This window comes from Triticum aestivum, chromosome 7B (assembly GCF_018294505.1).
Source record: "Triticum aestivum cultivar Chinese Spring chromosome 7B, IWGSC CS RefSeq v2.1, whole genome shotgun sequence".
Taxonomy (NCBI): Eukaryota; Viridiplantae; Streptophyta; class Magnoliopsida; order Poales; family Poaceae; genus Triticum; species Triticum aestivum.
The window spans coordinates 489,603,903-489,628,795 of record NC_057813.1 but is presented as its reverse complement, the minus strand read 5'-3'; the positions used below and the strand labels follow the sequence as shown (position 1 = coordinate 489,628,795).

At 46.1% G+C, this 24,893-nt stretch overlaps 2 long non-coding RNA genes across 7 annotated transcripts; both read right to left on the bottom strand.

Annotated features, from left to right (window-relative positions):
* Positions 1 to 5,678: 5,678 nt before the first annotated feature.
* Positions 5,679 to 7,354, bottom strand: LOC123162844 (uncharacterized). The gene is made up of 5 exons (XR_006481497.1): positions 6,716 to 7,354; positions 6,386 to 6,515; positions 6,251 to 6,310; positions 6,067 to 6,159; positions 5,679 to 5,719 (listed from the first exon to the last, which is right to left on the bottom strand). It is a non-coding gene; the product is annotated as an uncharacterized lncRNA (long non-coding RNA).
* Positions 7,355 to 7,858: 504 nt separating this feature from the next.
* On the bottom strand, positions 7,859 to 20,359 carry LOC123160739 (uncharacterized). 6 transcript variants are annotated; one of them, XR_006480337.1, is made up of 7 exons: positions 20,224 to 20,359; positions 19,761 to 20,025; positions 19,577 to 19,669; positions 19,148 to 19,231; positions 9,254 to 9,444; positions 8,624 to 8,878; positions 7,859 to 8,514 (listed from the first exon to the last, which is right to left on the bottom strand). It is a non-coding gene; the product is annotated as an uncharacterized lncRNA (long non-coding RNA). The 6 variants fall into 6 exon arrangements; XR_006480340.1 differs by having other exon boundaries at positions 9,254 to 9,379; XR_006480342.1 differs by having other exon boundaries at positions 9,254 to 9,370.
* Positions 20,360 to 24,893: the final 4,534 nt, after the last annotated feature.

Genomic DNA, 24,893 nt, shown 5'->3' with positions numbered 1-24,893 from the left:
AAAGTAACGTCGAACAGGAAAGTGTATACTAGTAGTCCTTGAATCTGAAACTTTTCTTGTTTCCCCTACAGCAATTCTATCAATAAATCCATCCACATCAGTAGGATCACTACTGGAATTAGCTTATTTGTCGTCCTGGCTGAAGGCAAAGAACCTCTTTGTCGTCAGCCACAAGAAAACGGACGGCAAAGAACTGGCTGATGGCAAAGAAGGTCTTTGCCATCAGCCAGTTCTTTGCCGTCTGTTGGCTGATGGCAAAGAATCTTTGCCATCAGCCAGCAGACAGCAAAGAGGTGGGTGGGTCCAGTTAATGTCTAACCCACTACGACCCACCGTCCCCACCTCTTTGCCGACCGTTGGCGGATGGCAAAGAATGTGGTACATTAACGGCTGTCCCGCCCCCGTCCTCTCTTCTCTCTTAGTCTCCTTCCCATCCCCACCCACACTCGCGCCGCCGCCGCCGACCCCGTTCGCCGTAGCCGGCCGCCCCGCCGCCTCGCACCCCTCCCCTCCGTCGCCATCCCCCACCCACACCCGCCCCGCCGCCGCCGACCCCATCCACCGTACTCGGCCGCCCCGCCACCCCGCACCCCTCCCTTGTGGTGCCCCGACCTCCACCGCGGCCCCGTCGCCCCTTCCACGTCAGCCAGCCATGCCACGGTCGTCCAGCCGCCCTGCCCCCTCGATCCCCTGCGTCGCCGTCCCCGCCTCGTCCCGTCGCGGCCGTCCAGCGGCTGCCCTCCCATCCCCCAGCTGCCACGCGTCTCCTCCACCGGCGATCCCCTACAGGTGAGCTCGTCCCCCCTTTTTTTAGTTTAGTTTATTTTTGTTTCTTTTAGTTTAGTTTTTGTTTTAGTTTCAGTTTAGTTTTAGTTTTTTTAGTTTAGTTTATTTTAGATTAGTTTTAGTTTTAGTTTATTTTAGATTAGTTTTAGTTTTAGTTTAGAAGAAGAAGAAGAAGAGTAGAGGGAGGAGAAGGAGGGGAACAGGAGGAGGGAGAAGAAGAAGAAAAGGAGGAGGAGGAGGAGGAGCAGGAGCAGGACATGTGTCCAAATTTAAACTCACGGAGAATGACGTTCCACGCGTACATCTCTGACTCTGACATCATGGGCAACACGAGCGTGGGCATGAGCGTCGGTGTGTGCTCGAGCGGCGGCGGCGGCGGCGGTGGAGGGTAGGCCCAGTCCCCCACCGCCGACAGCGGGAGGGCTTCCTCCAAGCCGTCCCGGCGCGTATCCTCCTCATGCTGGCTCTCCTCCAGGGCGCGCCGGTCTTGATCTGCTTGCCAAAAGTAATGCACGGTCAGCTCTGCACAAACAACATGGTAAACTGAGGATAAATGCATTGTTTTGTCGCGCCTAAAATGCATTGCTGAATGCTAAATGCATTGTTTTGCCACCTACAGTCATCTAGATGGTGCGTGTGTGCCATATCATATTTAGGAGCTAAACCATTGCTGATTTATGACACAATTGATGCTAGACATTGACACCAAATGATTTCTTGCATGGCCGTCTTCTTTTGCCATCGTACCATTGATGGAGCTGCTTTTGTGAATCTGGCCTCCATAGTGCTCCTCCTGTCCTCTAGGCAAGACATCGTCGCAAATGTGTGATACTTCGTGGCGATTCCATGTCCTTGATTGTCTCCCAAGTCGACTATTAAATTGATTCCGGAGCTTTTGTATCTAAGCCATTGCAAGAGGACGATTAGGTTGCCTCTGTCCTTGTGTCTATTGATATGATGTGTTATAGGATGGTGGGCTTGGACGATGGCTACTAGGCCGCGGCCAGCGGGTGCAGAGGCAGGGACCAGTGCGGCCAGGACCGACCTGGTTGTCGTGCCATGATTCCCTGCTACGCACATACGTAATTAATGTCTGAGTGTAGCGAGCTTGTCAGAATGTTCAGATTATTGCACCTCCTATTGTTTCCATACCACATACGTCCTTTAACAGGTAATCTGCTCAAAGTTTACATAGAAGGTTTCCTGATTGCAATGACCTGCGTCTAGTTTAGCTCGGTTAGACTTGTTTTTCCTTTAAATAATTCCTGATTGCAATGTCCTGTTACAGAAGCCGGTGGTAGTAAGAACCCTGAACACAACTTAGTATCTTCCGTTTTTTAGAAATCAGAACCATCTTATTCATCTCATTTTGATACAAAACTATCATTCGGTCAGCGCAAGCTGGGCAACAAACTGCCACTTTCAGGGGGGAAACGTTGCATTAGGGTACAAGACGAGTCAATATAGCTGAAACCACAACAATGAGGAAGAGCTCAAAAACTCCAGGTCAACGCAGTAGTATGTGACACGAAAAAAAATTCTGCACTACAAGTTCAGCCATGATTCGAATAAGAACTACAAGTTCAGCCATGATCTGAATAAGCATTATATCAATTGCGGCCACAAGCACATGCATGGGCATCAAATTTTCTTCAACACCAGCAGCTGGCGGCATGCACACAATATCTTCAACAACTTTAACTAACTACAGCTTACGAGATTTCACATAAAAAGTTACAAACTGCATGCATGGAAGCAAAAAATTGAGCCGAAAAATCAGTGGAGAAATCAGCCTCATTGCTACAGAGGAGGGCAAGGAGGAAGCCAGAAGGAGGGTGGTGATGGTTCCATGGACATCTGTTTTATTTTAAAAAAAAGCTAGAGAAGGGAGGAGCGACAAGTAGCATGCTCTCTGAGCCGCTCTTTACATTGACTAGTAAGCGTGCACGTGCAACGCACGTATTATTATCAAAGTTTTAGATAGCCGTCTATAGCACCAATATAGCCTAGTATACCGGTTTGAGCAGGATGCTGCTAAATGGTATTCATGAACAATTATCCACTAAAGTTATGAGATAGTCTTTGTTTTCATGGTAATACATGTCTCATTAATAAAATAAGGATTCAGCTACAAGCCACGTACCACGTAAACACCGACATTACAAGACTGAAAAGATGGGATAATCCTGCGCAAGAAAACAGTCCCTCTCCATCAAGGAAAAGGAGACAGAAAAAGAAGGACTGATCTTGTTGTTTTTCCTGCTCTAATAAATTACCTGATAGTAAAATTCCACGATACAGACGAATTCGAGTGACCAAGATCGCACATTTGGACATGAAATGTTAGCAACTTAAAATGTACACCAGAATTACAACAAAATAGCAGGTAGCAACTCAAAAAGATTGAGATGTTTCTTCATGCACTTTCTCTTCAACTCACCCATGTCTTCTCTTTTTATACCATCAGTGCTCCGAGGAACTTGAGACTTCATAATGAGGCCTAGGCAGACGTATGCGCACCACCTAAATGAGAGAACAACAGGCCTGGAGAAGCATGAGGAGCCGATGCACCACCTTGATCGATGGTGTCAAGTGTCCTAGAAGCCTCATGACCAGTACACCGGCGATGTACGACATTCCGGACAAGCTCACAACGATGGTAAGGTAGTAAATGAGAGTCTTGAAGTATGTCATGGCTCTTTTGTGGCCATAACCTTCCCGAGCGCTAGCAGAGCGATGCAGGCAAGCGAAGCACTGGTGACGTCCATCATCTTGTTCTCCCTGTCGTTACTCTCGCGGAACGACAACCCGCAGAGCACTGGTGGAAGTAGCCCGAACACCATGTGTGAGAGCAGTGGTAGAACCATGTGGAGCCGGGCTTTCGACCACATCCAAGCTTGAGTCAGTAGTGGCCGACCTTCTCATTTGTCCTCGTTCATGACTCCGCTGTCTCTCGGATCAGCAATCTGTTATCCACAAGAAAATGATATGTTAGTTTTTGGAGTTTTGGATGTAAGTTTTCTGTAATGGTCACTAAAATATTTTGAAAATTTAGCCACGAGAGAAGTTCGTTACATTGTGAAAAATGAGAGGAAGTCCACCAACAAAGTTGGCTATGCCCAAGATGAAAGTAACTGACATGTTTCTGGCGCCGCTTGATGTTGTTGTTTAAACAACGAAGAGGCTGGTGACTGACTCCACTAAGCCTCCATACACTGGCTTTCAGTATCCCAATCACCCCTCTGTTGTTGCCTAGGAGTAGACGGATTCACATCGACTGACAACACTACATCTGTTGCTCGAGGAATCCGAGACTTTGGTCTGTCGCCCCTTCGGATGATACATGGTATAGGGAAAAATACTTGGTGATCAGATACACAAGAAAGACTTAGACGGCACAAAAGATAGAGGCAGCAACTTTCACAGAATTGGTTGTCGTCGGAGATTTGTTTGTTCAGTACATGCATGTGAAACTTATCTTGATTAACTTACTGATGACAGACAGTGTGCAACTGTGGAATAATAAATCTAAAAGGAAAATAATTTGGCCTGTTACCATATTTGTCACAATTGGGCTGAAAAATGAGCCGTTATCTGAGGTTCCGCGAGCATCTAAGCAAATTAAGTTACTACTATCAGACTGTATCTCTGAATAATAGCAAGTAGCTCATGATGCATGCATGCTGATCACTTAATCGGACCTACCTTTGTGGCCAATTAGGTGGTGAGTTGGATCCATAATAGCTTCACCAGCAGGCATTTCATCGGTTACAACTTCAATCACGTCTTCTTGAAGATTTCTGCATGCGATGTTTCTACTCTCTGGAAACACTATTTTAGTATGGGTGTAAGGTGGATTGGCAAGTCCCTTCATAGAAATTTAATGGTGAATAAACCTGAATGTGACAGGGGATCTTAGCACACTTCAAGAATTTTCAAGCCTCATCAGGAGCATGGTCAGGCAATATAAAATGTCTAGAAAATAATACACTTCTCCAAAATATTGCAAGATGCCTTGTTGCGGGAACTCTTGTTACAGCTTGAAGAAATAAATGTTGAAGCAGTTATGAGAGTTTTTCTGACTTGAGAAGCCCTTCAACATTAGAAGGGGCCTGGCACCATGAGGGGGCATCAAGAGGGAGTGGCCCATTTTGCAATGAATTTTTGCTACATTGCTGTCACAGGAAGAGAGAGAGAGAGAGAGAGAGAGGGGAGGGAGAGAGAGAGGGAGGGAGGGAGGGAGGGAGGGAGAGGGAGAGAGGGAGAGGGAGGGAGGGAGAGAGAGAGAGAGAGAGAGAGAGAGAAAGAGAGTTAATACAAACTGACTGGAAGTAGCAAATGAGCATTACGCAAGCTCTTGCATTTTATTAGAACCTAGGTTAGCGCATAAACCGGTCGACAGTAGAGATAGTAGTGCAATCTCAATCTCTTAGATAGTAGCGCTGACAGCTGACTACTGAGATAATCCTACTTGCCACCACATCCTTATATAAGCTAGTGTTACACAAAAATGCCAAATCAGAGCTAACAAAGGGCATATTCATAGTGCAGTGCCACTTTCTACATTCCCTCGCTCATAGTCAGTAAAAGGTTTTCAACAATTGATCTTGGCTCCACTTTTACTCTAGCTTGTCATTGTCGAACAATACAAGACTTGAGCTGTAGGTGGTTCTTGCCTACTTTCACAGTATTGTACAGCTAAATGCCTAAAGCAGATGGTTCTCAATACAAAATGCAGGCAACGGTGCAAATATGATCTAATTCAGGCAAGCAGTCAGAAGATTTCCGTAGCAAATTGTACAAGTAGCAGGAAGAAACAAATAAAATGTAAATAAAGAATAGCTTACCTTCAGTACATGATTTTTCCTACTAAGAAGGAAGGCGAGATGAACCAATATGTATACTCAGTAGCCCGGCCTGATGAGTTAAGAACCTAACAAAAACAGCAAAAAACACATTGGAGTCAGAAATCATCTATTGTAGCAAGCCATGGATCCAACATTTGAATGATCTGTCGAGGATAATGACAATAACAACAAACACACACATTAGAATCGCACACCACAAACTGATACACAGGGCTAATTAGTTTACCCAATCCAATACACTCAAGTAATTGTAAAAAATCCTACTTGTCACATAGTAGATTCATACAACAAACTTCAGAATTTAGCACATCTCTGAAATCAGGACAAAGTCTCATAACCTAAAATCGTTTCAGTCTCATTATTCATGGATGAACACTTCTATAGCATTGACGATTAGTATAATATTGAGTACCTGTCAGATAGTAGTGTCGTAGAACAAATGGTTGTCGTCTTTCCAATCACACGTATGAGTAAATTGCTTGAGAGATACAGTATATTGCTTGCTCTGAAACAAAAGGGAAACCATATAGCATACAGTCAGTTGCTTTATCTGAAACACAAGGGAAACCAAAAAGAAATCAATCTGAAAGCTTTACTGCTTGAATAATCTTGAGAACATGAGGAGCCTTTAGTGTGAAGATCCTTCACAAGGGCCACTGAAACATACAAAGATCATCAGCGCATCTAGTACCGGCGCAAAACATTCTCATATGAAATACTCTAAATCTTACATGCTGTATTTCTTCAATACAGTAATTGGTCCACTTATCAACATCAATTGTATCGAATTGGTACTTCAGATCCGGTAGATTTTCCTCATTGACTGTACTTGCTAATGCTTGAACAGGCAATGATGCAATACTGTAAGAAACCAAATGTGAGTACACCACAAATAATTATCGGTACTTGACAAATTAGCACATGTTACAGTCTTATCTTGCAGCTGCCTTAAAAGTATTGCAAATTTTGAACAAACAGACCTAGCTCTAAGAATTCAAAATAAAATTAAAACATCATGGAGTTAGAAAATCTTAATAGGTAGTGATGAATATAGTTCATACCTGATCAAAGTTCGCCGGCTTGGTGACTCTTCTTCAACGTGGCAGCGGCGGGTGGCGGCGGCGGCGGCCCGTGCTCATATCTGTGGGTCAGCAGAGGAGAGTGGCAGGCGGCCACGGCGGCCCGCGCTTGTGTTAGTGGGGCGGTAGAAGTGAAGTGGATGGCGGCCACGGAGACCCTCGCTGGCATCCGTGGGCAAGCAGAGGAGAACAGTAGGCGGCGACGGCGGCCCATGCCCGCGTCCATGGGGCAGCAGAGGAGAGCGGTAGGCGGCGACAGCGGCCCATGCTCGCGTCCATGGGGCAGTAGAGTAGGAGCAGATGGCGGCGACTGAAATCCGCGCTCGTGGGGCAGTAGAAGAGGAGCGGATGGCGGCGACTGAAATCCGCGCTCGTGGAGCAGTAGAAGAGGAGCGGGCAGCGGCGACGGCGATCCGCGCTCGCGCCCATCTGGCAGCAGAGGAGGAGCGGCGGGCAGCGGGTGGAGGCGTGGTGCGGCGGAGGCGGCGGAGGCTGGGCGGTTGGGGAGGTGCGGGGGCGAGGCTGCGGGAGCGGCGTGGAGGCGGCGGAGGCTAGGCGGTTGGGGAGGCGCGGGGGCGAGGCTGCGGGAGCGGCGTGGCGAGGGTCGTGGGATTCGCTTTCGTTAGCGTGGCCTAATCCCGTGGCTTGTTGTGTTAAACACGGGAAGATTATGGGCCATTAGATATTATAGATGAACGGATAAAATTGTTTGAATCTGCCCCTCTCTTTCTTTTATAGTGGTAGTAGACTAGTAAGCGTGCACGTGCAACGCACGTATTATTATCAAAGTTTTAGATAGCCGTCTATAGCACCAATATAGCCTAGTATACCGGTTTGAGCAGGATGCTGCTAAATGGTATTCATAAACAATTATCCACTAAAGTTATGAGATAGTCTTTGTTTTCATGGTAATACATGTCTCATTAATAAAATAAGGATTCAGCTACAAGCCACGTACCACGTAAACACCGACATTACAAGACTGAAAAGATGGGATAATCCTGCGCAAGAAAACAGTCCCTCTCCATCAAGGAAAAGGAGACAGAAAAAGAAGGATTGATCTTGTTGTTTTTCCTGCTCTAATAAATTACCTGATAGTAAAATTCCACGATACAGACGAATTCGAGTGACCAAGATCGCACATTTGGACATGAAATGTTAGCAACTTAAAATGTACACCAGAATTACAACAAAATAGTAGGTAGCAACTCAAAAAGATTGAGATGTTTCTTCATGCACTTTCTCTTCAACTCACCCATGTCTTCTCTTTTTATACCATCAGTGCTCCGAGGAACTTGAGACTTCATAATGAGGCCTAGGCAGACATATGCGCACCACCTAAATGAGAGAACAACAGGCCTGGAGAAGCATGAGGAGCCGATGCACCACCTTGATCAATGGTGTCAAGTGTCCTAGAAGCCTCATGACCAGTACACCGGCGATGTACGACATTCCGGACAAGCTCACAACGATGGTAAGGTAGTAAATGAGAGTCTTGAAGTATGTCATGGCTCTTTTGTGGCCATAACCTTCCCGAGCGCTAGCAGAGCGATGCAGGCAAGCGAAGCACTGGTGACATCCATCATCTTGTTCTCCCTGTCGTTACTCTCGCGGAACGACAACCCGCAGAGCACTGGTGGAAGTAGCCCGAACACCATGTGTGAGAGCAGTGGTAGAACCATGTGGAGCCGGGCTTTCGACCACATCCAAGCTTGAGTCAGTAGTGGCCGACCTTCTCATTTGTCCTCGTTCATGACTCTGCTGTCTCTCGGATCAGCAATCTATTATCCACAAGAAAATGATATGTTAGTTTTTGGAGTTTTGGATGTAAGTTTTCTGTAATGGTCACTAAAATATTTTGAAAATTTAGCCACGAGAGAAGTTCGTTACATTGTGAAAAATGAGAGGAAGTCCACCAACAAAGTTGGCTATGCCCAAGATGAAAGTAACTGACATGTTTCTGGCGCCGCTTGATGTTGTTGTTTAAACAACGAAGAGGCTGGTGACTGACTCCACTAAGCCTCCATACACTGGCTTTCAGTATCCCAATCACCCCTCCGTTGTTGCCTAGGAGTAGACGGATTCACATCGACTGACAACACTACATATGTTGCTCGAGGAATCCGAGACTTTGGTCTGTCGCCCCTTCGGATGATACATGGTATAGGGAAAAATACTTGGTGATCAGATACACAAGAAAGACTTACACGGCACAAAAGATAGAGGCAGCAACTTTCACAGAATTGGTTGTCGTCGGAGATTTGTTTGTTCAGTACATGCATGTGAAACTTATCTTGATTAACTTACTGATGACAGACAGTGTGCAACTGTGGAATAATAAATCTAAAAGGAAAATAATTTGGCATGTTACCATATTTGTCACAATTGGGCTGAAAAATGAGCCGTTATCTAGGGTTTCGCGAGCATCTAAGCAAATTAAGTTACTACTATCAGACTGTATCTCTGAATAACAGTAAGTAGCTCATGATGCATGCATGTTGATCACTTAATCGGACCTACCTTTGTCGCCAATTAGGTGGTGAGTTGGATCCATAATAGCTTCACCAGCAGGCATTTCATCGGTTACAACTTCAATCACGTCTTCTTGAAGATTTCTGCATGCGATGTTTCTACTCTCTGGAAACACTATTTTAGTATGGGTGTAAGGTGGATTGGCAAGTCCCTTCATAGAAATTTAATGGTGAATAAACCTGAATGTGACAGGGGATCTTAGCACACTTCAAGAATTTTCAAGCCTCTTTAGGAGCATGGTCAGGCAATATAAAATGTCTAGAAAATAATACACTTCTCCAAAATATTGCAAGATGCCTTGTTGCGGGAACTCTTGTTACAGCTTGAAGAAATAAATGTTGAAGCAGTTATGAGAGTTTTTCTGACTTGAGAAGCCCTTCAACATTAGAAGGGGCCTGGCACCATGAGGGGGCATCAAGAGGGAGTGGCCCATTTTGCAATGAATTTTTGCTACATTGCTGTCACAGGAAGAGAGAGAGAGAGAGAGAGAGAGAGAGAGGGAGGGAGAGAGAGAGGGAGGGAGGGAGGGAGGGAGGGAGAGGGAGAGAGGGAGAGGGAGGGAGGGAGAGAGAGAGAGAGAGAGAGAGTTAATACAAACTGACTGGAAGTAGCAAATGAGCATTACGCGAGCTCTTGCATTTTATTAGAACCTAGGTTAGCGCATAAACCGGTCGACAGTAGAGATAGTAGTGCAATCTCAATCTCTTAGATAGTAGCGCTGATAGCTGACTACTGAGATAATCCTACTTGCCACCACATCCTTATATAAGCTAGTGTTACACAAAAATGAAAAATCAGAGCTAACAAAGGGCATATTCATAGTGCAGTGCCACTTTCTACATTCCCTCGCTCATAGTCAGTAAAAGGTTTTCAACAATTGATCTTGGCTCCACTTTTACTCTAGCTTGTCATTATCGAACAATACAAGACTTGAGCTGTAGGTGGTGTTGGAAATATGCCCTAGAGGCAATAATAAAAGTATTATTATATTTCATTGTTCATGATAATTGTCTTTTATTCATGCTATAACTGTATTATCCGGAAATCGTAATACACGTGTGAATACTTAGACCACACTATGTCCCTGGTAAGCCTCTAGTTGACCAGCTCGTTGTGATCAACAGATAGTCATGGTTTCCTGACTATGGACATTGGATGTCGTTGATAACGGGATCACATCATTAGGAGAATGATGTGATGGACAAGACCCAATCCTAAGCATAGCATAAAAGATCGTGTAGTTCGTTTTGCTAGAGCTTTGCAAGTGTCAAGTATCTCTTCCTTCGACCATGAGATCGTGTAACTCCCGGATACCGTAAGAGTGCCTTGGGTGTATGAAACGTCACAACGTAACTGGGTGACTATAAAGGTACATTACAGGTATCTCCGAAAGTAGCTGTTGGGTTGACACGGATCGAGACTGGGATTTGTCACTCCGTATGACGGAGAGGTATCTCTGGGCCCACTCGGTAATGCATCATCATATTGAGCTCAATGTGACCAAGGTGTTGGACACGGGATCATGCATTACGGTACGAGTAAAGTGACTTGCCGGTAACGAGACTGAATAAGGTATTGGGATACCGACGATCGAGTCTCGGGCAAGTAACGTACCGATTGACAAAGGGAATTGCATACAGGGTTTGATCGAATCCTCGACATCATGGTTCATCCGATGACAACATCGAGGAGCATGTGGGAGCCATCATGGGTATCCAGATCCCGCTGATGGTTATTGACTGAGAGCGTCTCGGTCATGTCTACATGTCTCCCGAACCCGTAGGGTCTACACACTTAAGGTTCGGTGACGCTAGGGTTATGAAGATATGTATATGCAGAAACCCGAATGTTGTTCGGAGTCCCGGATGAGATCCCGGACGTCACGAGGAGTTCCGGAATGGTCCGGAGGTAAAGAATTATATATAGGAAGTGCTATTTCGGGCACCGGGACAAGTTTCGGGGTTATCGGTATTGTACCGGGACCACCGGAAGGGTCCCGGGGGTCCACCGGGTGGGGCCACCTGTCCCGGGGGGCCACATGGGCTGTAGGGGGTGCGCCTTGGCCATCATGGGCCAAGGGCACCAGCCCCTATAGGCCCATGCGCCTAGGGTTTCCCCCTAGGAGGAGTCCTAGTGGTGGAAGGCACCCCTAGGTGCCTTGGGGGGGAGGGAAACCTCCCCTAGGCCGGCGCCCCCCCTAGTAGATCTCATCTACTAGGGCTGGCGCCCCCCCCCCTTGGCACCCCTATATATAGTGGGGGAGAGGAGGGCCTCCACACACCAGCCCCTGGCGCCTCCACCTCCCCCCGTTACGTCTCTCCCTCGTAGTCTCGGCGAAGCCCTGCTGCTGTGACGCCCTGCATCCACCACCACGCCGTCGTGCTGCTGGATCTTCATCAACCTCTCCTTCCCCCTTGCTGGATCAAGAAGGAGGAGATGTCTCCCGTCCCGTACGTGTGTTGAACACGGAGGTGCCGTCCGTTCGGCGCTGGTCATCGGTGATTTCGATCACGTCGAGTACGACTACATCATCACCTTGCAAGCTTCCGCACGCGATCTACAAGTGGTATGTAGATGCAAACTCTCTCCCTAGACTCGTTGCTTAGATGAACTCATAGATGGATCTTGGTGAAACCGTAGGAAAAATTTTAATTTTCTGCAACGTTCCCCAACAGTGGCATCATGAGCTAGGTCTATGCGTAGTTCTCTTTGCACGAGTAGAACACAACTTTGTTGTGGGCGTGGATTTTGTCATCTTACTTGCCTCTACTAGTCTTTTCTTGCTCAACGGTATTGTGGGATGAAGCGGCCCGGACCAACCTTACACGTACACTTACGTGAGACCGGTTCCACCGACTGACATGCACAAGTTGCATAAGGTGGCTGGCGGGTGTCTGTCTCTCCCACCTTAGTTGGAGTGGAATCGATGAACAGGGCCCTTATGAAGGGTAAATAGAAGTTGACAAAATCACGTTGTGGTGATTCGTAGGTAAGAAAACGTTCTTGCTAGAACCCAATTGCAGCCACGTAAAAGATGCAACAACAATTAGAGGACGTCTAACTTGTTTTTGCAGCGATTGATCATGTGATGTGATATGGCCAGAAGTTGTGATGAATGATGAATTGTGATGTATGAGATCATGTTCTTTGTAATAGGATTCACGACTTGCATGTCGATGAGTATGACAACCGGCAGGAGCCATAGGAGTTGTCATTATTTTTTTGTATGACCTGCGTGTCATTGAATAACGTCATGTAAACTACTTTACTTTATTGCTAAACGTTAGTCATAGAAGTAGAAGTAGTCGTTGGCGTGACAACTTCATGAAGACACGATGATGGAGATCATGATGATGGAGATCATGGTGTCAAGCCGGTGACAAGATGATCATGGAGCCCCGAAGATGAAGATCAATGGAGCTATATGATATTGGCCATATCATGTCACAACTATATAATTGCATGTGATGTTTATTATGTATTATGCATCTTGTTTACTTAGGACGACGGTAGTAAATAAGATGATCCCTTATAAAATTTCAAGAAGTGTTCTCCCCTAACTGTGCACCGTTGCTACAGTTCGTCGTTTCTAAGCACCACGTGATGATCGGGTGTGATGGATCCTTACGTTCACATACAACGGGTGTAAGACAGTTTTACACAGCGAAAACACTTAGGGTTAACTTGACGAGCCTAGCATGTGCAGACATGGCCTCGGAACACGGAGACCGAAAGGTCGAACACGAGTCGTATGGAAGATACGATCAACATGAAAATGTTCACCGACGATGACTAGTCCGTCTCACGTGATGATCGGACACGGGCTAGTCGACTCGGATCGTGTAACACTTAGATGACTAAAGGGATGTCTAATCTAAGTGGGAGTTCATAATTTGATTAGAACTTTATTATCATGAACTTAGTCTAAAACCTTTGCAAATATGTCTTGTAGATCAATGGCCAACGCTAATGTCAACATGAACTTCAACGCGTTCCTAGAGAAAACCAAGCTGAAAGATGATGGCAGCAACTATACGGACTGGGTCCGGAACCTGAGGATCATCCTCATAGCTGCCAGGAAACAATATGTCCTAGAAGGACCGCTAGGTGACGCTCCCGTCCCAGAGAACCAAGACATTATGAATGCTTGGCAGTCTCGCGCTGATGATTACTCCCTCGTTCAGTGCGGCATGCTTTACAGCTTAGAACCGGGGCTCCAAAAGCGTTTTGAGCATCACGGAGCATATGAGATGTTCGAAGAGCTGAAACTAGTTTTTCAAGCTCATGCCCGGGTCGAGAGATATGATGTCTCCGACAAGTTCTACAGTTGTAAGATGGAGGAAAACAGTTCTGTTAGTGAGCACATCCTGAAGATGTCTGGGTTGCACAACCGTATGACCCAGCTGAACATTAACCTCCCAGATGAGGCGGTCATTGACAGAATCCTCCAGTCGCTCCCACCAAGCTACAAGAGCTTTGTGATGAACTACAACATGCAGGGAATGGAAAAGACCATTCCTGAATTGTTCTCGATGCTGAAGTCAGCAGAGGCTGAAATCAACAAAGAACATCAAGTGTTGATGGTCAATAAGACCACTAAGTTCAAGAAGGGCAAGGGTAAGAAGAACTTCAAGAAGGACGGCAAAGATGTTGCCGCGCCTGGTAAGCCAGTTACCGGGAAGAAGTCGAAGAATGCACCCAAGCCTGAGACTGAGTGCTTTTATTGCAAGGGGAAGGGTCACTGGAAGCGGAACTGCCCCAAATACTTAGCGGATAAGAAGGCCGGCAACACCAAAGGTATATTTGATATACATGTGATTGATGTGTACCTTACCAGTAATCGTAGTAACTCCTGGGTATTTGATACCGGTGCCGTTGCTCATATTTGTAACTCACAGCAGGAGCTGCGGAATAAACGGAGACTGGCAAAGGACGAGGTGACGATGCGCGTCGGGAATGGTTCCAAAGTCGATGTGATCGCCGTCGGCACGCTGCCTCTACATTTACCTACGGGATTAGTTTTGAACCTTAATAATTGTTTTTTAGTGCCAAGTTTGAGCATGAACATTGTATCAGGATCTCGTTTAATACGAGATGGCTACTCATTTAAGTCTGAGAATAATGGTTGTTCGATTTATATGAGAGATATGTTTTATGGTCATGCTCCGATGGTCAATGGTTTATTCTTAATGAATCTCGAGCGTAATATTACACATGTTCATAGTGTAGATGCCAAAAGATTTAAAGTTGATAACGATAGTCCCACATACTTGTGGCACTGCCGCCTTGGTCACATTGGTGTCAAGCGCATGAAGAAGCTCCATGCCGATGGACTTTTAGAGTCTCTTGATTATGAATCGTTTGACACGTGCGAACCATGCCTCTTGGGCAAAATGACCAAGACTCCGTTCTCCGGAACAATGGAGCGAGCAACCAACTTGTTGGAAATCATACATACCGATGTGTGCGGTCCAATGAGCGTTGAGGCTCGCGGAGGATATCGTTATGTTCTCACTCTCACAGATGACTTGAGTAGATATGGGTATGTCTACTTAATGAAACACAAGTCTGAGACCTTTGAAAAGTTCAAGGAATTTCAGAATGAGGTGGAGAATCAACGTGACCGAAAGATAAAATTCTTACGATCAGATCGTGGAGGAGAATACTTAAGTCACGAATTTGGTACACACTTAAAGAAATGTGGAATCGTTTCACAGCTCACGCCGCCTGGAACACCTCAGCGAAACGGTGTGTCCGAACGTCGTAATCGCACTCTATTGGATATGGTGCGGTCTATGATGTCTCTTACCGATTTACCGCTATCATTTTGGGGATACGCTCTAGAGACAGCTACATTCACTTTAAATAGGGCACCGTCTAAATCCGTTGAGACGACACCGTATGAATTATGGTTTGGAAAGAAACCTAAGCTGTCGTTTCTAAAAGTTTGGGGATGCGAAGCTTATGTCAAGAAACTTCAACCTGAAAAGCTCGAACCCAAGTCGGAAAAATGCGTATTCATAGGATACCCTAAGGAAACTGTAGGGTATACCTTCTACTTAAGATCCGAAGGCAAGATCTTTGTTGCCAAGAACGGATGCTTTCTGGAAAAAGAGTTTCTCTCGAAAGAAGTAAGTGGGAGGAAAGTAGAACTCGATGAAGTACTACCTCTTGAGCAGGATAGTGACGCAGCACAGGAAACCGTTCCTGTGATGCCCACACCAACTGAAGAGGAAAACCATGATAATGATCAAGGAACTTCGGATCAAGTTACTGCTGAACCTCGTAGGTCCACAAGGACACGTTCCGCACCAGAGTGGTACGGCAACCCTGTCCTGGAAATCATGTTGTTAGACAACAATGAACCTTCGAACTATGAAGAAGCAATGGCGGGCCCGGATCCAACAAATGGCTTGAAGCCATGAAATCCGAGATAGAATCCATGTATGAAAACAAAGTATGGACTTTGACAGACTTGCCCGATGATCGGCGAGCGATAGAAAACAAATGGATCTTAAAGAAGAAGACAGACGCGGATGGTAATGTTACCATCTATAAAGCTCGACTTGTCGCTAAGGGTTATCGACAGGTTCAAGGGATTGACTACGACGAGACTTTCTCTCCCGTAGCAAAGCTAAAGTCCGTCCGAATCATGTTAGCAATTGCCGCATACTATGATTATGAGATATGGCAGATGGACGTCAAAACAGCATTCCTTAACGGGCATCTTAAGGAAGAACTGTATATGATGCAGCCGGAAGGTTTTGTCGATCCTCGAAACGCTAACAAAGTATGCAAGCTCCAGCGATCCATTTATGGACTGGTGCAAGCATCTCGGAGTTGGAACATTCGCTTTGATGAGATGATCAAAGCGTTTGGGTTTATGCAGACTTATGGAGAAGCCTGCGTTTACAAGAAAGTGAGTGGGAGCTCTATAGCATTTCTCATATTATATGTAGATGACATACTCCTGATGGGAAATAATATAGAATTTCTGGACAGCATTAAGGCCTACTTGAATAAATGTTTTTCAATGAAGGACCTTGGAGAAGCTGCTTATATATTAGGCATCAAGATCTATAGAGATAGATCGAGACGCCTTATAGGTATTTCACAAAGCACATACCTTGATAAGATTTTGAAGAGATTCAGAATGGATCAGTCCAAGAAGGGGTTCTTGCCTATGTTACAAGGTATGAGACTGAGCTCAGCTCAGTCACCGACCACGGCAAAAGATAAAGAAGAGATGAGTGTCATTCCCTATGCTTCAGCCATAGGATCTATTATGTATGCCATGCTGTGTACCAGACCCGATGTAAACCTTGCCGTAAGTTTGGTAGAAAGATACCAAAGTAATCCCGGCAAGGAACACTGGACAGCGGTCAAGAATATCCTGAAGTACCTGAAAAGGACAAAGGACATGTTTCTCGTTTATGGAGGAGACGAAGAGCTCGTCGTAAAGGGTTACGTCGACGCTAGCTTCGACTCAGATCTGGATGACTCTAAGTCACAAACCGGATACGTGTATATGTTGAATGGTGGAGCAGTAAGCTGGTGCAGCTGCAAGCAGAGCGTCGTGGCGGGATCTACGTGTGAAGCGGAGTACATGGCAGCCTCGGAGGCAGCACATGAAGCGATTTGGGTGAAGGAGTTCATCACCGACCTAGGAGTCATACCCAATGCGTCGGGGCCGATCAAACTCTTCTGTGACAACACTGGAGCTATTGCCCTCGCAAAGGAGCCCAGGTTTCACAAGAAGACCAGGCACATCAAGCGTCGTTTCAACTCCATCCGTGAAAATGTTCAAGATGGAGACATAGAGATTTGCAAAGTGCACACGGATCTGAATGTCGCAGATCCGCTGACTAAACCTCTCTCGCGTGCAAAACATGATCAACACCAGAACTCTATGGGTGTTCGATTCATCACAATGTAACTAGATTGGTGACTCTAGTGCAAGTGGGAGACTGTTGGAAATATGCCCTAGAGGCAATAATAAAAGTATTATTATATTTCATTATTCATGATAATTGTCTTTTATTCATGCTATAACTGTATTATCCGGAAATCGTAATACACGTGTGAATACTTAGACCACACTATGTCCCTGGTAAGCCTCTAGTTGACCAGCTCGTTGTGATCAATAGATAGTCATGGTTTCCTGACTATGGACATTGGATGTCGTTGATAACAGGATCACATCATTAGGAGAATGATGTGATGGACAAGACCCAATCCTAAGCATAGCATAAAAGATCGTGTAGTTCGTTTTGCTAGAGCTTTGCAAGTGTCAAGTATCTCTTCCTTCGACCATGAGATCGTGTAACTCCCGGATACCGTAAGAGTGCCTTGGGTGTATCAAACGTCACAACGTAACTGGGTGACTATAAAGGTACATTACAGGTATCTCCGAAAGTAGCTGTTGGGTTGACACGGATCGAGACTGGGATTTGTCACTCCGTATGACGGAGAGGTATCTCTGGGCCCACTCGGTAATGCATCATCATATTGAGCTCAATGTGACCAAGGTGTTGGACACGGGATCATGCATTACGGTACGAGTAAAGTGACTTGCCGGTAACGAGACTGAATAAGGTATTGGGATACCGACGATCGAGTCTCGGGCAAGTAACGTACCGATTGACAAAGGGAATTGCATACAGGGTTTGATCGAATCCTCGACATCATGGTTCATCCGATGACAACATCGAGGAGCATGTGGGAGCCATCATGGGTATCCAGATCCCGCTGATGGTTATTGACTGAGAGCGTCTCGGTCATGTCTACATGTCTCCCGAACCCGTAGGGTCTACACACTTAAGGTTCGGTGACGCTAGGGTTATGAAGATATGTATATGCAGAAACCCGAATGTTGTTCGGAGTCCCGGATGAGATCCCGGACGTCACGAGGAGTTCCGGAATGGTCCGGAGGTAAAGAATTATATATAGGAAGTGCTATTTCGGGCACCGGGACAAGTTTCGGGGTTATTGGTATTGTACCGGGACCACCGGAAGGGTCCCGGGGGTCCACCGGGTGGGGCCACCTGTCCCGGGGGGCCACATGGGCTGTAGGGGGTGCGCCTTGGCCATCATGGGCCAAGGGCACCAGCCCCTATAGGCCCATGCGCCTAGGATTTCCCCCTAGGAGGAGTCCTAGTGGTGGAAGGCACCCCTAGGTGCCTTGGGGGGGAGGGAAACCTCCCCTAGGCCGCCGCCCCCCCTAGTAGATCTCATCTACTAGGGCCGGCGCCCCCCCCCCACTTGGCACCCCTATATATAGTGGGGGAGAGGAGGGCCTCCACACACCAGCCCCTGGCGCCTCCACCTCCCCCCGTTACGTCTCTCCCTCGTAGTCTCGGCGAAGCCCTGCTGCTGTGACGCCCTGCATCCACCACCACGCCGTCGTGCTGCTGGATCTTCATCAACCTCTCCTTCCCCCTTGCTGGATCAAGAAGGAGGAGACGTCTCCCGTCCCGTACGTGTGTTGAACGCGGAGGTGCCGTCCGTTCGGTGCTGGCCATCGGTGATTTGGATCACGTCGAGTACGACTACATCATCACCTTGCAAGCTTCCGCACGCGATCTACAAGTGGTATGTAGATGCAAACTCTCTCCCTAGACTCGTTGCTTAGATGAACTCATAGATGGATCTTGGTGAAACCGTAGGAAAAATTTTAATTTTCTGCAACGTTCCCCAACAGGTGGTTCTTGCCTACTTTCACAGTATTGTACAGCTAAATGCCTAAAGCAGATGGTTCTCAATACAAAATGCAGGCAACGGTGCAAATATGATCTAATTCAGGCAAGCAGTCAGAAGATTTCCGTAGCAAATTGTACAAGTAGGAGGAAGAAACAAATAAAATGTAAATAAAGAATAGCTTACCTTCAGTACATGATTTTTCCTAAGAAGGAAGGCGAGATGAACACAATATGTATACTCAGTAGCCCGGCCTGATGAGTTAAGAACCTAACAAAAACAGCAGAAAAACACATTGGAGTCGCAAATCATCTATTGTAGGCCATGAATCCAACATTTGAATGATCTGTCGAGGATAATGACAATAACAGAAACAACATACATTAGAATCGCACACCAGAAACTGATACACAGGGCTAATTAGTTTACCCAATCCAATACACTCAAGTAATTGTAAAAAATCCTACTTGTCACATAGTAGATTCATACAACAAACTTCAGAATTTAGCACATCTCTGAAATCAGGACAAAGTCTCATAACCTAAAATCGTTTCAGTCTCATTATTCATGGATGAACACTTCTATAGCATTGACGATTAGTATAATATTGAGTACCTGTCAGATAGTAGTGTCGTAGAACAAATGGTTGTCGTCTTTCCAATCACACGTATGAGTAAATTGCTTGAGAGATACAGTATATTGCTTGCTCTGAAACAAAAGGGAAACCATATAGCATACAGTCAGTTGCTTTATCTGAAACACAAGGGAAACCAAAAAGAAATCAATCTGAAAGCTTTACTGCTTGAATAATCTTGAGAACATGAGGAGACTTTAGTGTGAAGATCCTTCACAAGGGCCACTAAAACATACAAAGATCATCAGCGCATCTAGTACCGGCGCAAAACATTCTCATATGAAATACTCTAAATCTTACATGCTGTATTTCTTCAATACAGTAATTGGTCCACTTATCAACATCAATTGTATCGAATTGGTACTTCAGATCCGGTAGATTTTCCTCATTGACTGTACTTGCTAATGCTTGAACAGGCAATGATGCAATACTGTAAGAAACCAAATGTGAGTACACCACAAATAATTATCGGTACTTGACAAATTAGCACATGTTACAGTCTTATCTTGCAGCTGCCTTAAGTATTGCAAATTTTGAACAAACAGACCTAGCTCTAAGAATTCAAAATAAAATTAAAACATCATGGAGTTAGAAAATCTTAATAGGTAGTGATGAATATAGTTCATACCTGATCAAAGTTCGCCGGCTTGGTGACTCTTCTTCAACGTGGCAGCGGTGGGTGGCGGCGGCGGCGGCCCGTGCTCACATCTGTGGGTCAGCAGAGGAGAGTGGCAGGCGGCCACAGCGGCCCGCGCTTGTGTTAGTGGGGAGGTAGAAGTGAAGTGGATGGCGGCCACGGAGACCCTCGCTGGCATCCGTGGGCAAGCAGAGGAGAACAGTAGGCGGCGACGGCGGCCCATGCCCGCGTCCATGGGGCAGCAGAGGAGAGCGGTAGGCGGCGACGGCGGCCCATGCTCGCGTCCATGGGGCAGTAGAGTAGGAGCAGATGGCGGCGACTGAAATCCGCGCTCGTGGGGCAGTAGAAGAGGAGCGGATGGCGGCGACTGAAATCCGTGCTCGTGGAGCAGTAGAAGAGGAGCGGGCAGCGGCGACGGCGATCCGCGCTCGCGCCCATCTGGCAGCAGAGGAGGAGCGGCGGGCAGCGGGTGGAGGCGTGGTGCGGCGGAGGCGGCGGAGGCTGGGCGGTTGGGGAGGTGCGGGGGCGAGGCTGCGGGAGCGGCGTGGAGGCGGCGGAGGCTAGGCGGTTGGGGAGGCGCGGGGGCGAGGCTGCGGGAGCGGCGTGGCGAGGGTCGTGGGATTCGCTTTCGTTAGTGTGGCCTAATCCTGTGGCTTGTTGTGTTAAACACGGGAAGATTATGGGCCATCAGATATTATAGATGAACGGATAAAATTGTTTGAATCTGCCCCTCTCTTTCTTTTATAGTGGTAGTAGATAGTAGATAAAAGATTCACTAATCACACAACCTTGTCAGCAAGGCAAACAAAAAATCCTAATCAAGCCAAAACAATAATTACAAAAGGAAAGGAAAGATGAACTATGAAAAGCAAGCACAAGTGTGCTCACCCGTGCACATGTATCTACCAGATGCAAAATCAAACAGGCACAAGTCACAGCCTGAACGAAAAAATCCATCACTACCTGCACTTCACAATCTCACCATCCTCACATAGCTAAATTGGCACGCAATTTTAAGAGCAGGGTGCACATTTCATTTATTCAGAGGACATAGTGCACACGCAGGGGTCAAACATTTATTCAGATAACACAGGTTTAAAAGATATAGAGATTGACACTTCATGGTCATTTAAAACAAACTGGAAAATCTGCCATCAGGTTAAGGGTAACTCCCAAAATTTCAGAGAAGAATTAAACTGACAGATCTAGCAGTTTTTATCATTGTCAGAATAGCATAAATGAATGTACGAAAACATGACAGAAAATCTTGAAGCGAATGGATAACCAATCAGCCAGCCACCCCAATTCACGCACCTCCGAGGACTGTGATAGCACGCTTGCCCACGCCCTGGTTGCAAGGGAATGCGCCGCCGCAGGCAGCGAGTTCCGCATGACCATTGGCGCCGGCGTCTTCCCCGCCACCCGAGCTAAAAAGTTCAGAGGGTGAGGCAGCTAACCCATGTAGCACATACACCTTAAAACTTGAACCACGAGACATGTATGATGGAAAGTAACCTGTTCAAAATCCATCCAGCTTGCTCCAGAACTGCATACAACGATGGGCATGTTAACATCGAAATTTAAAAATATGAAACGACTGACAGCGGCACTTGCCAGAACACCAACAATGCACACGAGCGAAAGAGGAAGTTGGGTAGCAGGGTGAAGAACTCGCAGCAAATCAATAAAAATGTAACAACAATCTCACCTTCGAGCAACCATAAAATCAACTTCAACGCATGTGGTTATCCCAATCTGCAGGTAGTTCTCCAGACAAATCTGGCCTTGTGGAAGAGGACAGGGAAAACAAAATAAAAAGTACTACAATTCCCACAAATCCACTTCAGTTCGGCGACATGGCGCAGGAGGGTTGTTGCCCTATGTGCCTGGGAGGCGGGAGGTTGCATGGTGGGAGACAAATGAGTGATTCCTCATCCATGAATTACTCCCTCCGTTTCTTTTTAGTCTGCATATAAGATTTGGTCAAAGTCAAACTTCATAAAGTTTGACCAACTTTATAGAAAAAATAGAGTTAATTACACAAAACCACAACTTCAGAATAACGTATAACACTTTACCACAACATTTGAGTTTTTTAACACAAAGCCACAACTTCGCGACAACTTATAACACTTTACTAAGACTTTTGAGTTTTTTAACACAAAACCACAACTACTGGGCTAATTCTCAACATTGAGTGCAAATCTATCGGTCAACTTGTTTTAACAACCAATCTGAATGATCGGGCCCACATGTCAATCTCTAGGCGACAAGTTCCCTCCTACGTGGCACTGACTGAATTTGTGTAACATAACAGTGTGCATACAACATCATCGTCTCCTCAACGACGCGTTCACCTATAGCTTCTATGCCATCTACCCCTGAAAAGAAAAAAATCCACTGTCTTCACCTACTTCGTCTGGCACACTCCGCCCAACCATGTTGTCGTCTGGACAGCCGCAGCTAGCACATGCACTATATCGGGTTGTGCATAGATAAGGCTTCTGCCTTGTGCTCCACGGTCATAGAGACATGCTCATCCTCCTCTCTCTCTAGTTCGCTCGCCCCGCCCAACCATGCCATAGTTCGGACGGGCGCTGTGAGCTCATCCGTACTGCCATGTTGTGCACAATCAGGGCTGCCACCTCCTGCTTCACGACCACTACAATGTGCTCGTCCTCACTGATTACGACGTCAAGATCATTTGGAACTCTGTCGCCAACGACGGTGACATGAGGGTGCGGCTTTGCGGCACTAGGAACCTCGCCATCAAGGACGCTTGGAGTGATCATCATGTGGCAGAATTTTGACCACCCCAACAACACCTAGCTCCCTGCTCAATGCGTCGGTGGAGTTCATAGCGCGGGTACGGGATGGCAAGAGGAGGAAATGGTAGGCCACATAGGAGATGCACACATGCCACCATTTTCCTGCTTAGATCCTAACATGTGGGCCCAATCAATCAGATTGTCTATTAAAAGAAGTTGAATGATAGATTTGGGCTCAATGTTGAGAATTAGTTCGGAAGTTGTGGTTTTGTTTTAAAGAAAAACTCAAAAGTTGTGATAAAGTGTTATAAGTTGACCTGAAGTTGTGGTTTTTTGTTAAAAAACTCAAAAGTTGTGGTAAAGTGTTATAAGTTGACCTGAAGTTGTGGTTTTTTGTTAAAAAACTCAAAAGTTGTGGTAAAGTGTTATAAGTTACCCTGAACTTGTGGTTTTGTGTAATTAACTCAAAAAAATATCAATATCTACAATATTAAAGTTATATGCTATGAAAATTAATTTCATAATGCATCTAACAATATTGATTTCATATTGTGAATCTTAATAAAAAAATTATAAACTTAGTCAAAGTTAACAAAGTTTGACTTTGACCAAATCTTATATGCAGACTAAAAAGAAATGAAGAGAGTACATATTAGCACCTGCAGAAGTTGTGGTAAAGTGTTATAAGTTACCCTGAACTTGTGGTTTTGTGTAATTAACTCAAAAAAATATCAATATCTACAATATTAAAGTTATATGCTATGAAAATTAATTTCATAATGCATCTAACAATATTGATTTCATATTGTGAATCTTAATAAAAAAATTGTAAACTTAGTCAAAGTTAACAAAGTTTGACTTTGACCAAATCTTATATGCAGACTAAAAAGAAATGAAGAGAGTACATATTAGCACCTGCATAATCGAGAAAGCATATTAGAAATAATGCTAGGATGGATCTGAACGAATTAAGAAGATAGGGGGCAGGGGGGCAGAGAAGGACGATGCTGGTTGTCGCACGGCCTGTGATGGATGAGCTCCACCAGTGACGCCCACGACCTCCGGAGAAGGGGTGGGAGAGGGTCGAGTGGAGGTGCTCGCTGGGGAAGGGTCAGGCAGTTGGCCGTGGAAGGGAGAGGGTTGGGACGGTGGGATCTAGATCGAGATGGAGACGAGGGAGAGAGAGGGACGGGTGATGGAGAAGGACTGAACGAGGAAGAGAGAAACGGGATGGAAATAGCCCAGCCCACAAGCATAGCACCGCCGAAAATATAAACCATAAAAAATGCACGAACCTTTACCTGCGCATGGAACCGATCGCACATTGAGAACTTTCGTGGGCTGGGACTCTTTGCTCGCGGCCCAAACACTGACACAGTGCAGGCATGACAGGCTATGGGCTGGGCCTAATGCCTATGCACATGAGGAAGTGGTCCAGATTCAGCTAAAAGAGGAAATAAACTTCACACAGCCAAAATGATGAAAATGTTTAGAGGGAAAGGAAGCGGAGCAGATCCAAACACGAGCATGTGGCTCAGATTGCCACCTCTAGAGAGAAACACAATAGCTTTGCTTTATATATATATATATATATAGGTGGGGGGAGGGGAGGCAACCTTGGGTGCGCCCCAAATTGGCTGGTCGGCCCCCCTTGGGCGCCTACCCTTTGCCCCCCCCCCCTTCCTTGTTTGGCGCTAGGGAAAAGGCAGGAGGGCCTAGCCCTCCCCCTTTTCCTTTCTAGGTCCGGCAGCCTAGAGGTGGGGTTACGCCAGCCCCTTGTGGGCTGGTGTGTTCCTCCTCTTGGCCCATTAGGCCCATAGACCTCCTGGAACCCCTTTCGGTGATCCGATGAATACCTTGTTCACTCTGAAACCTTTCCGGTGTTCGAATAGT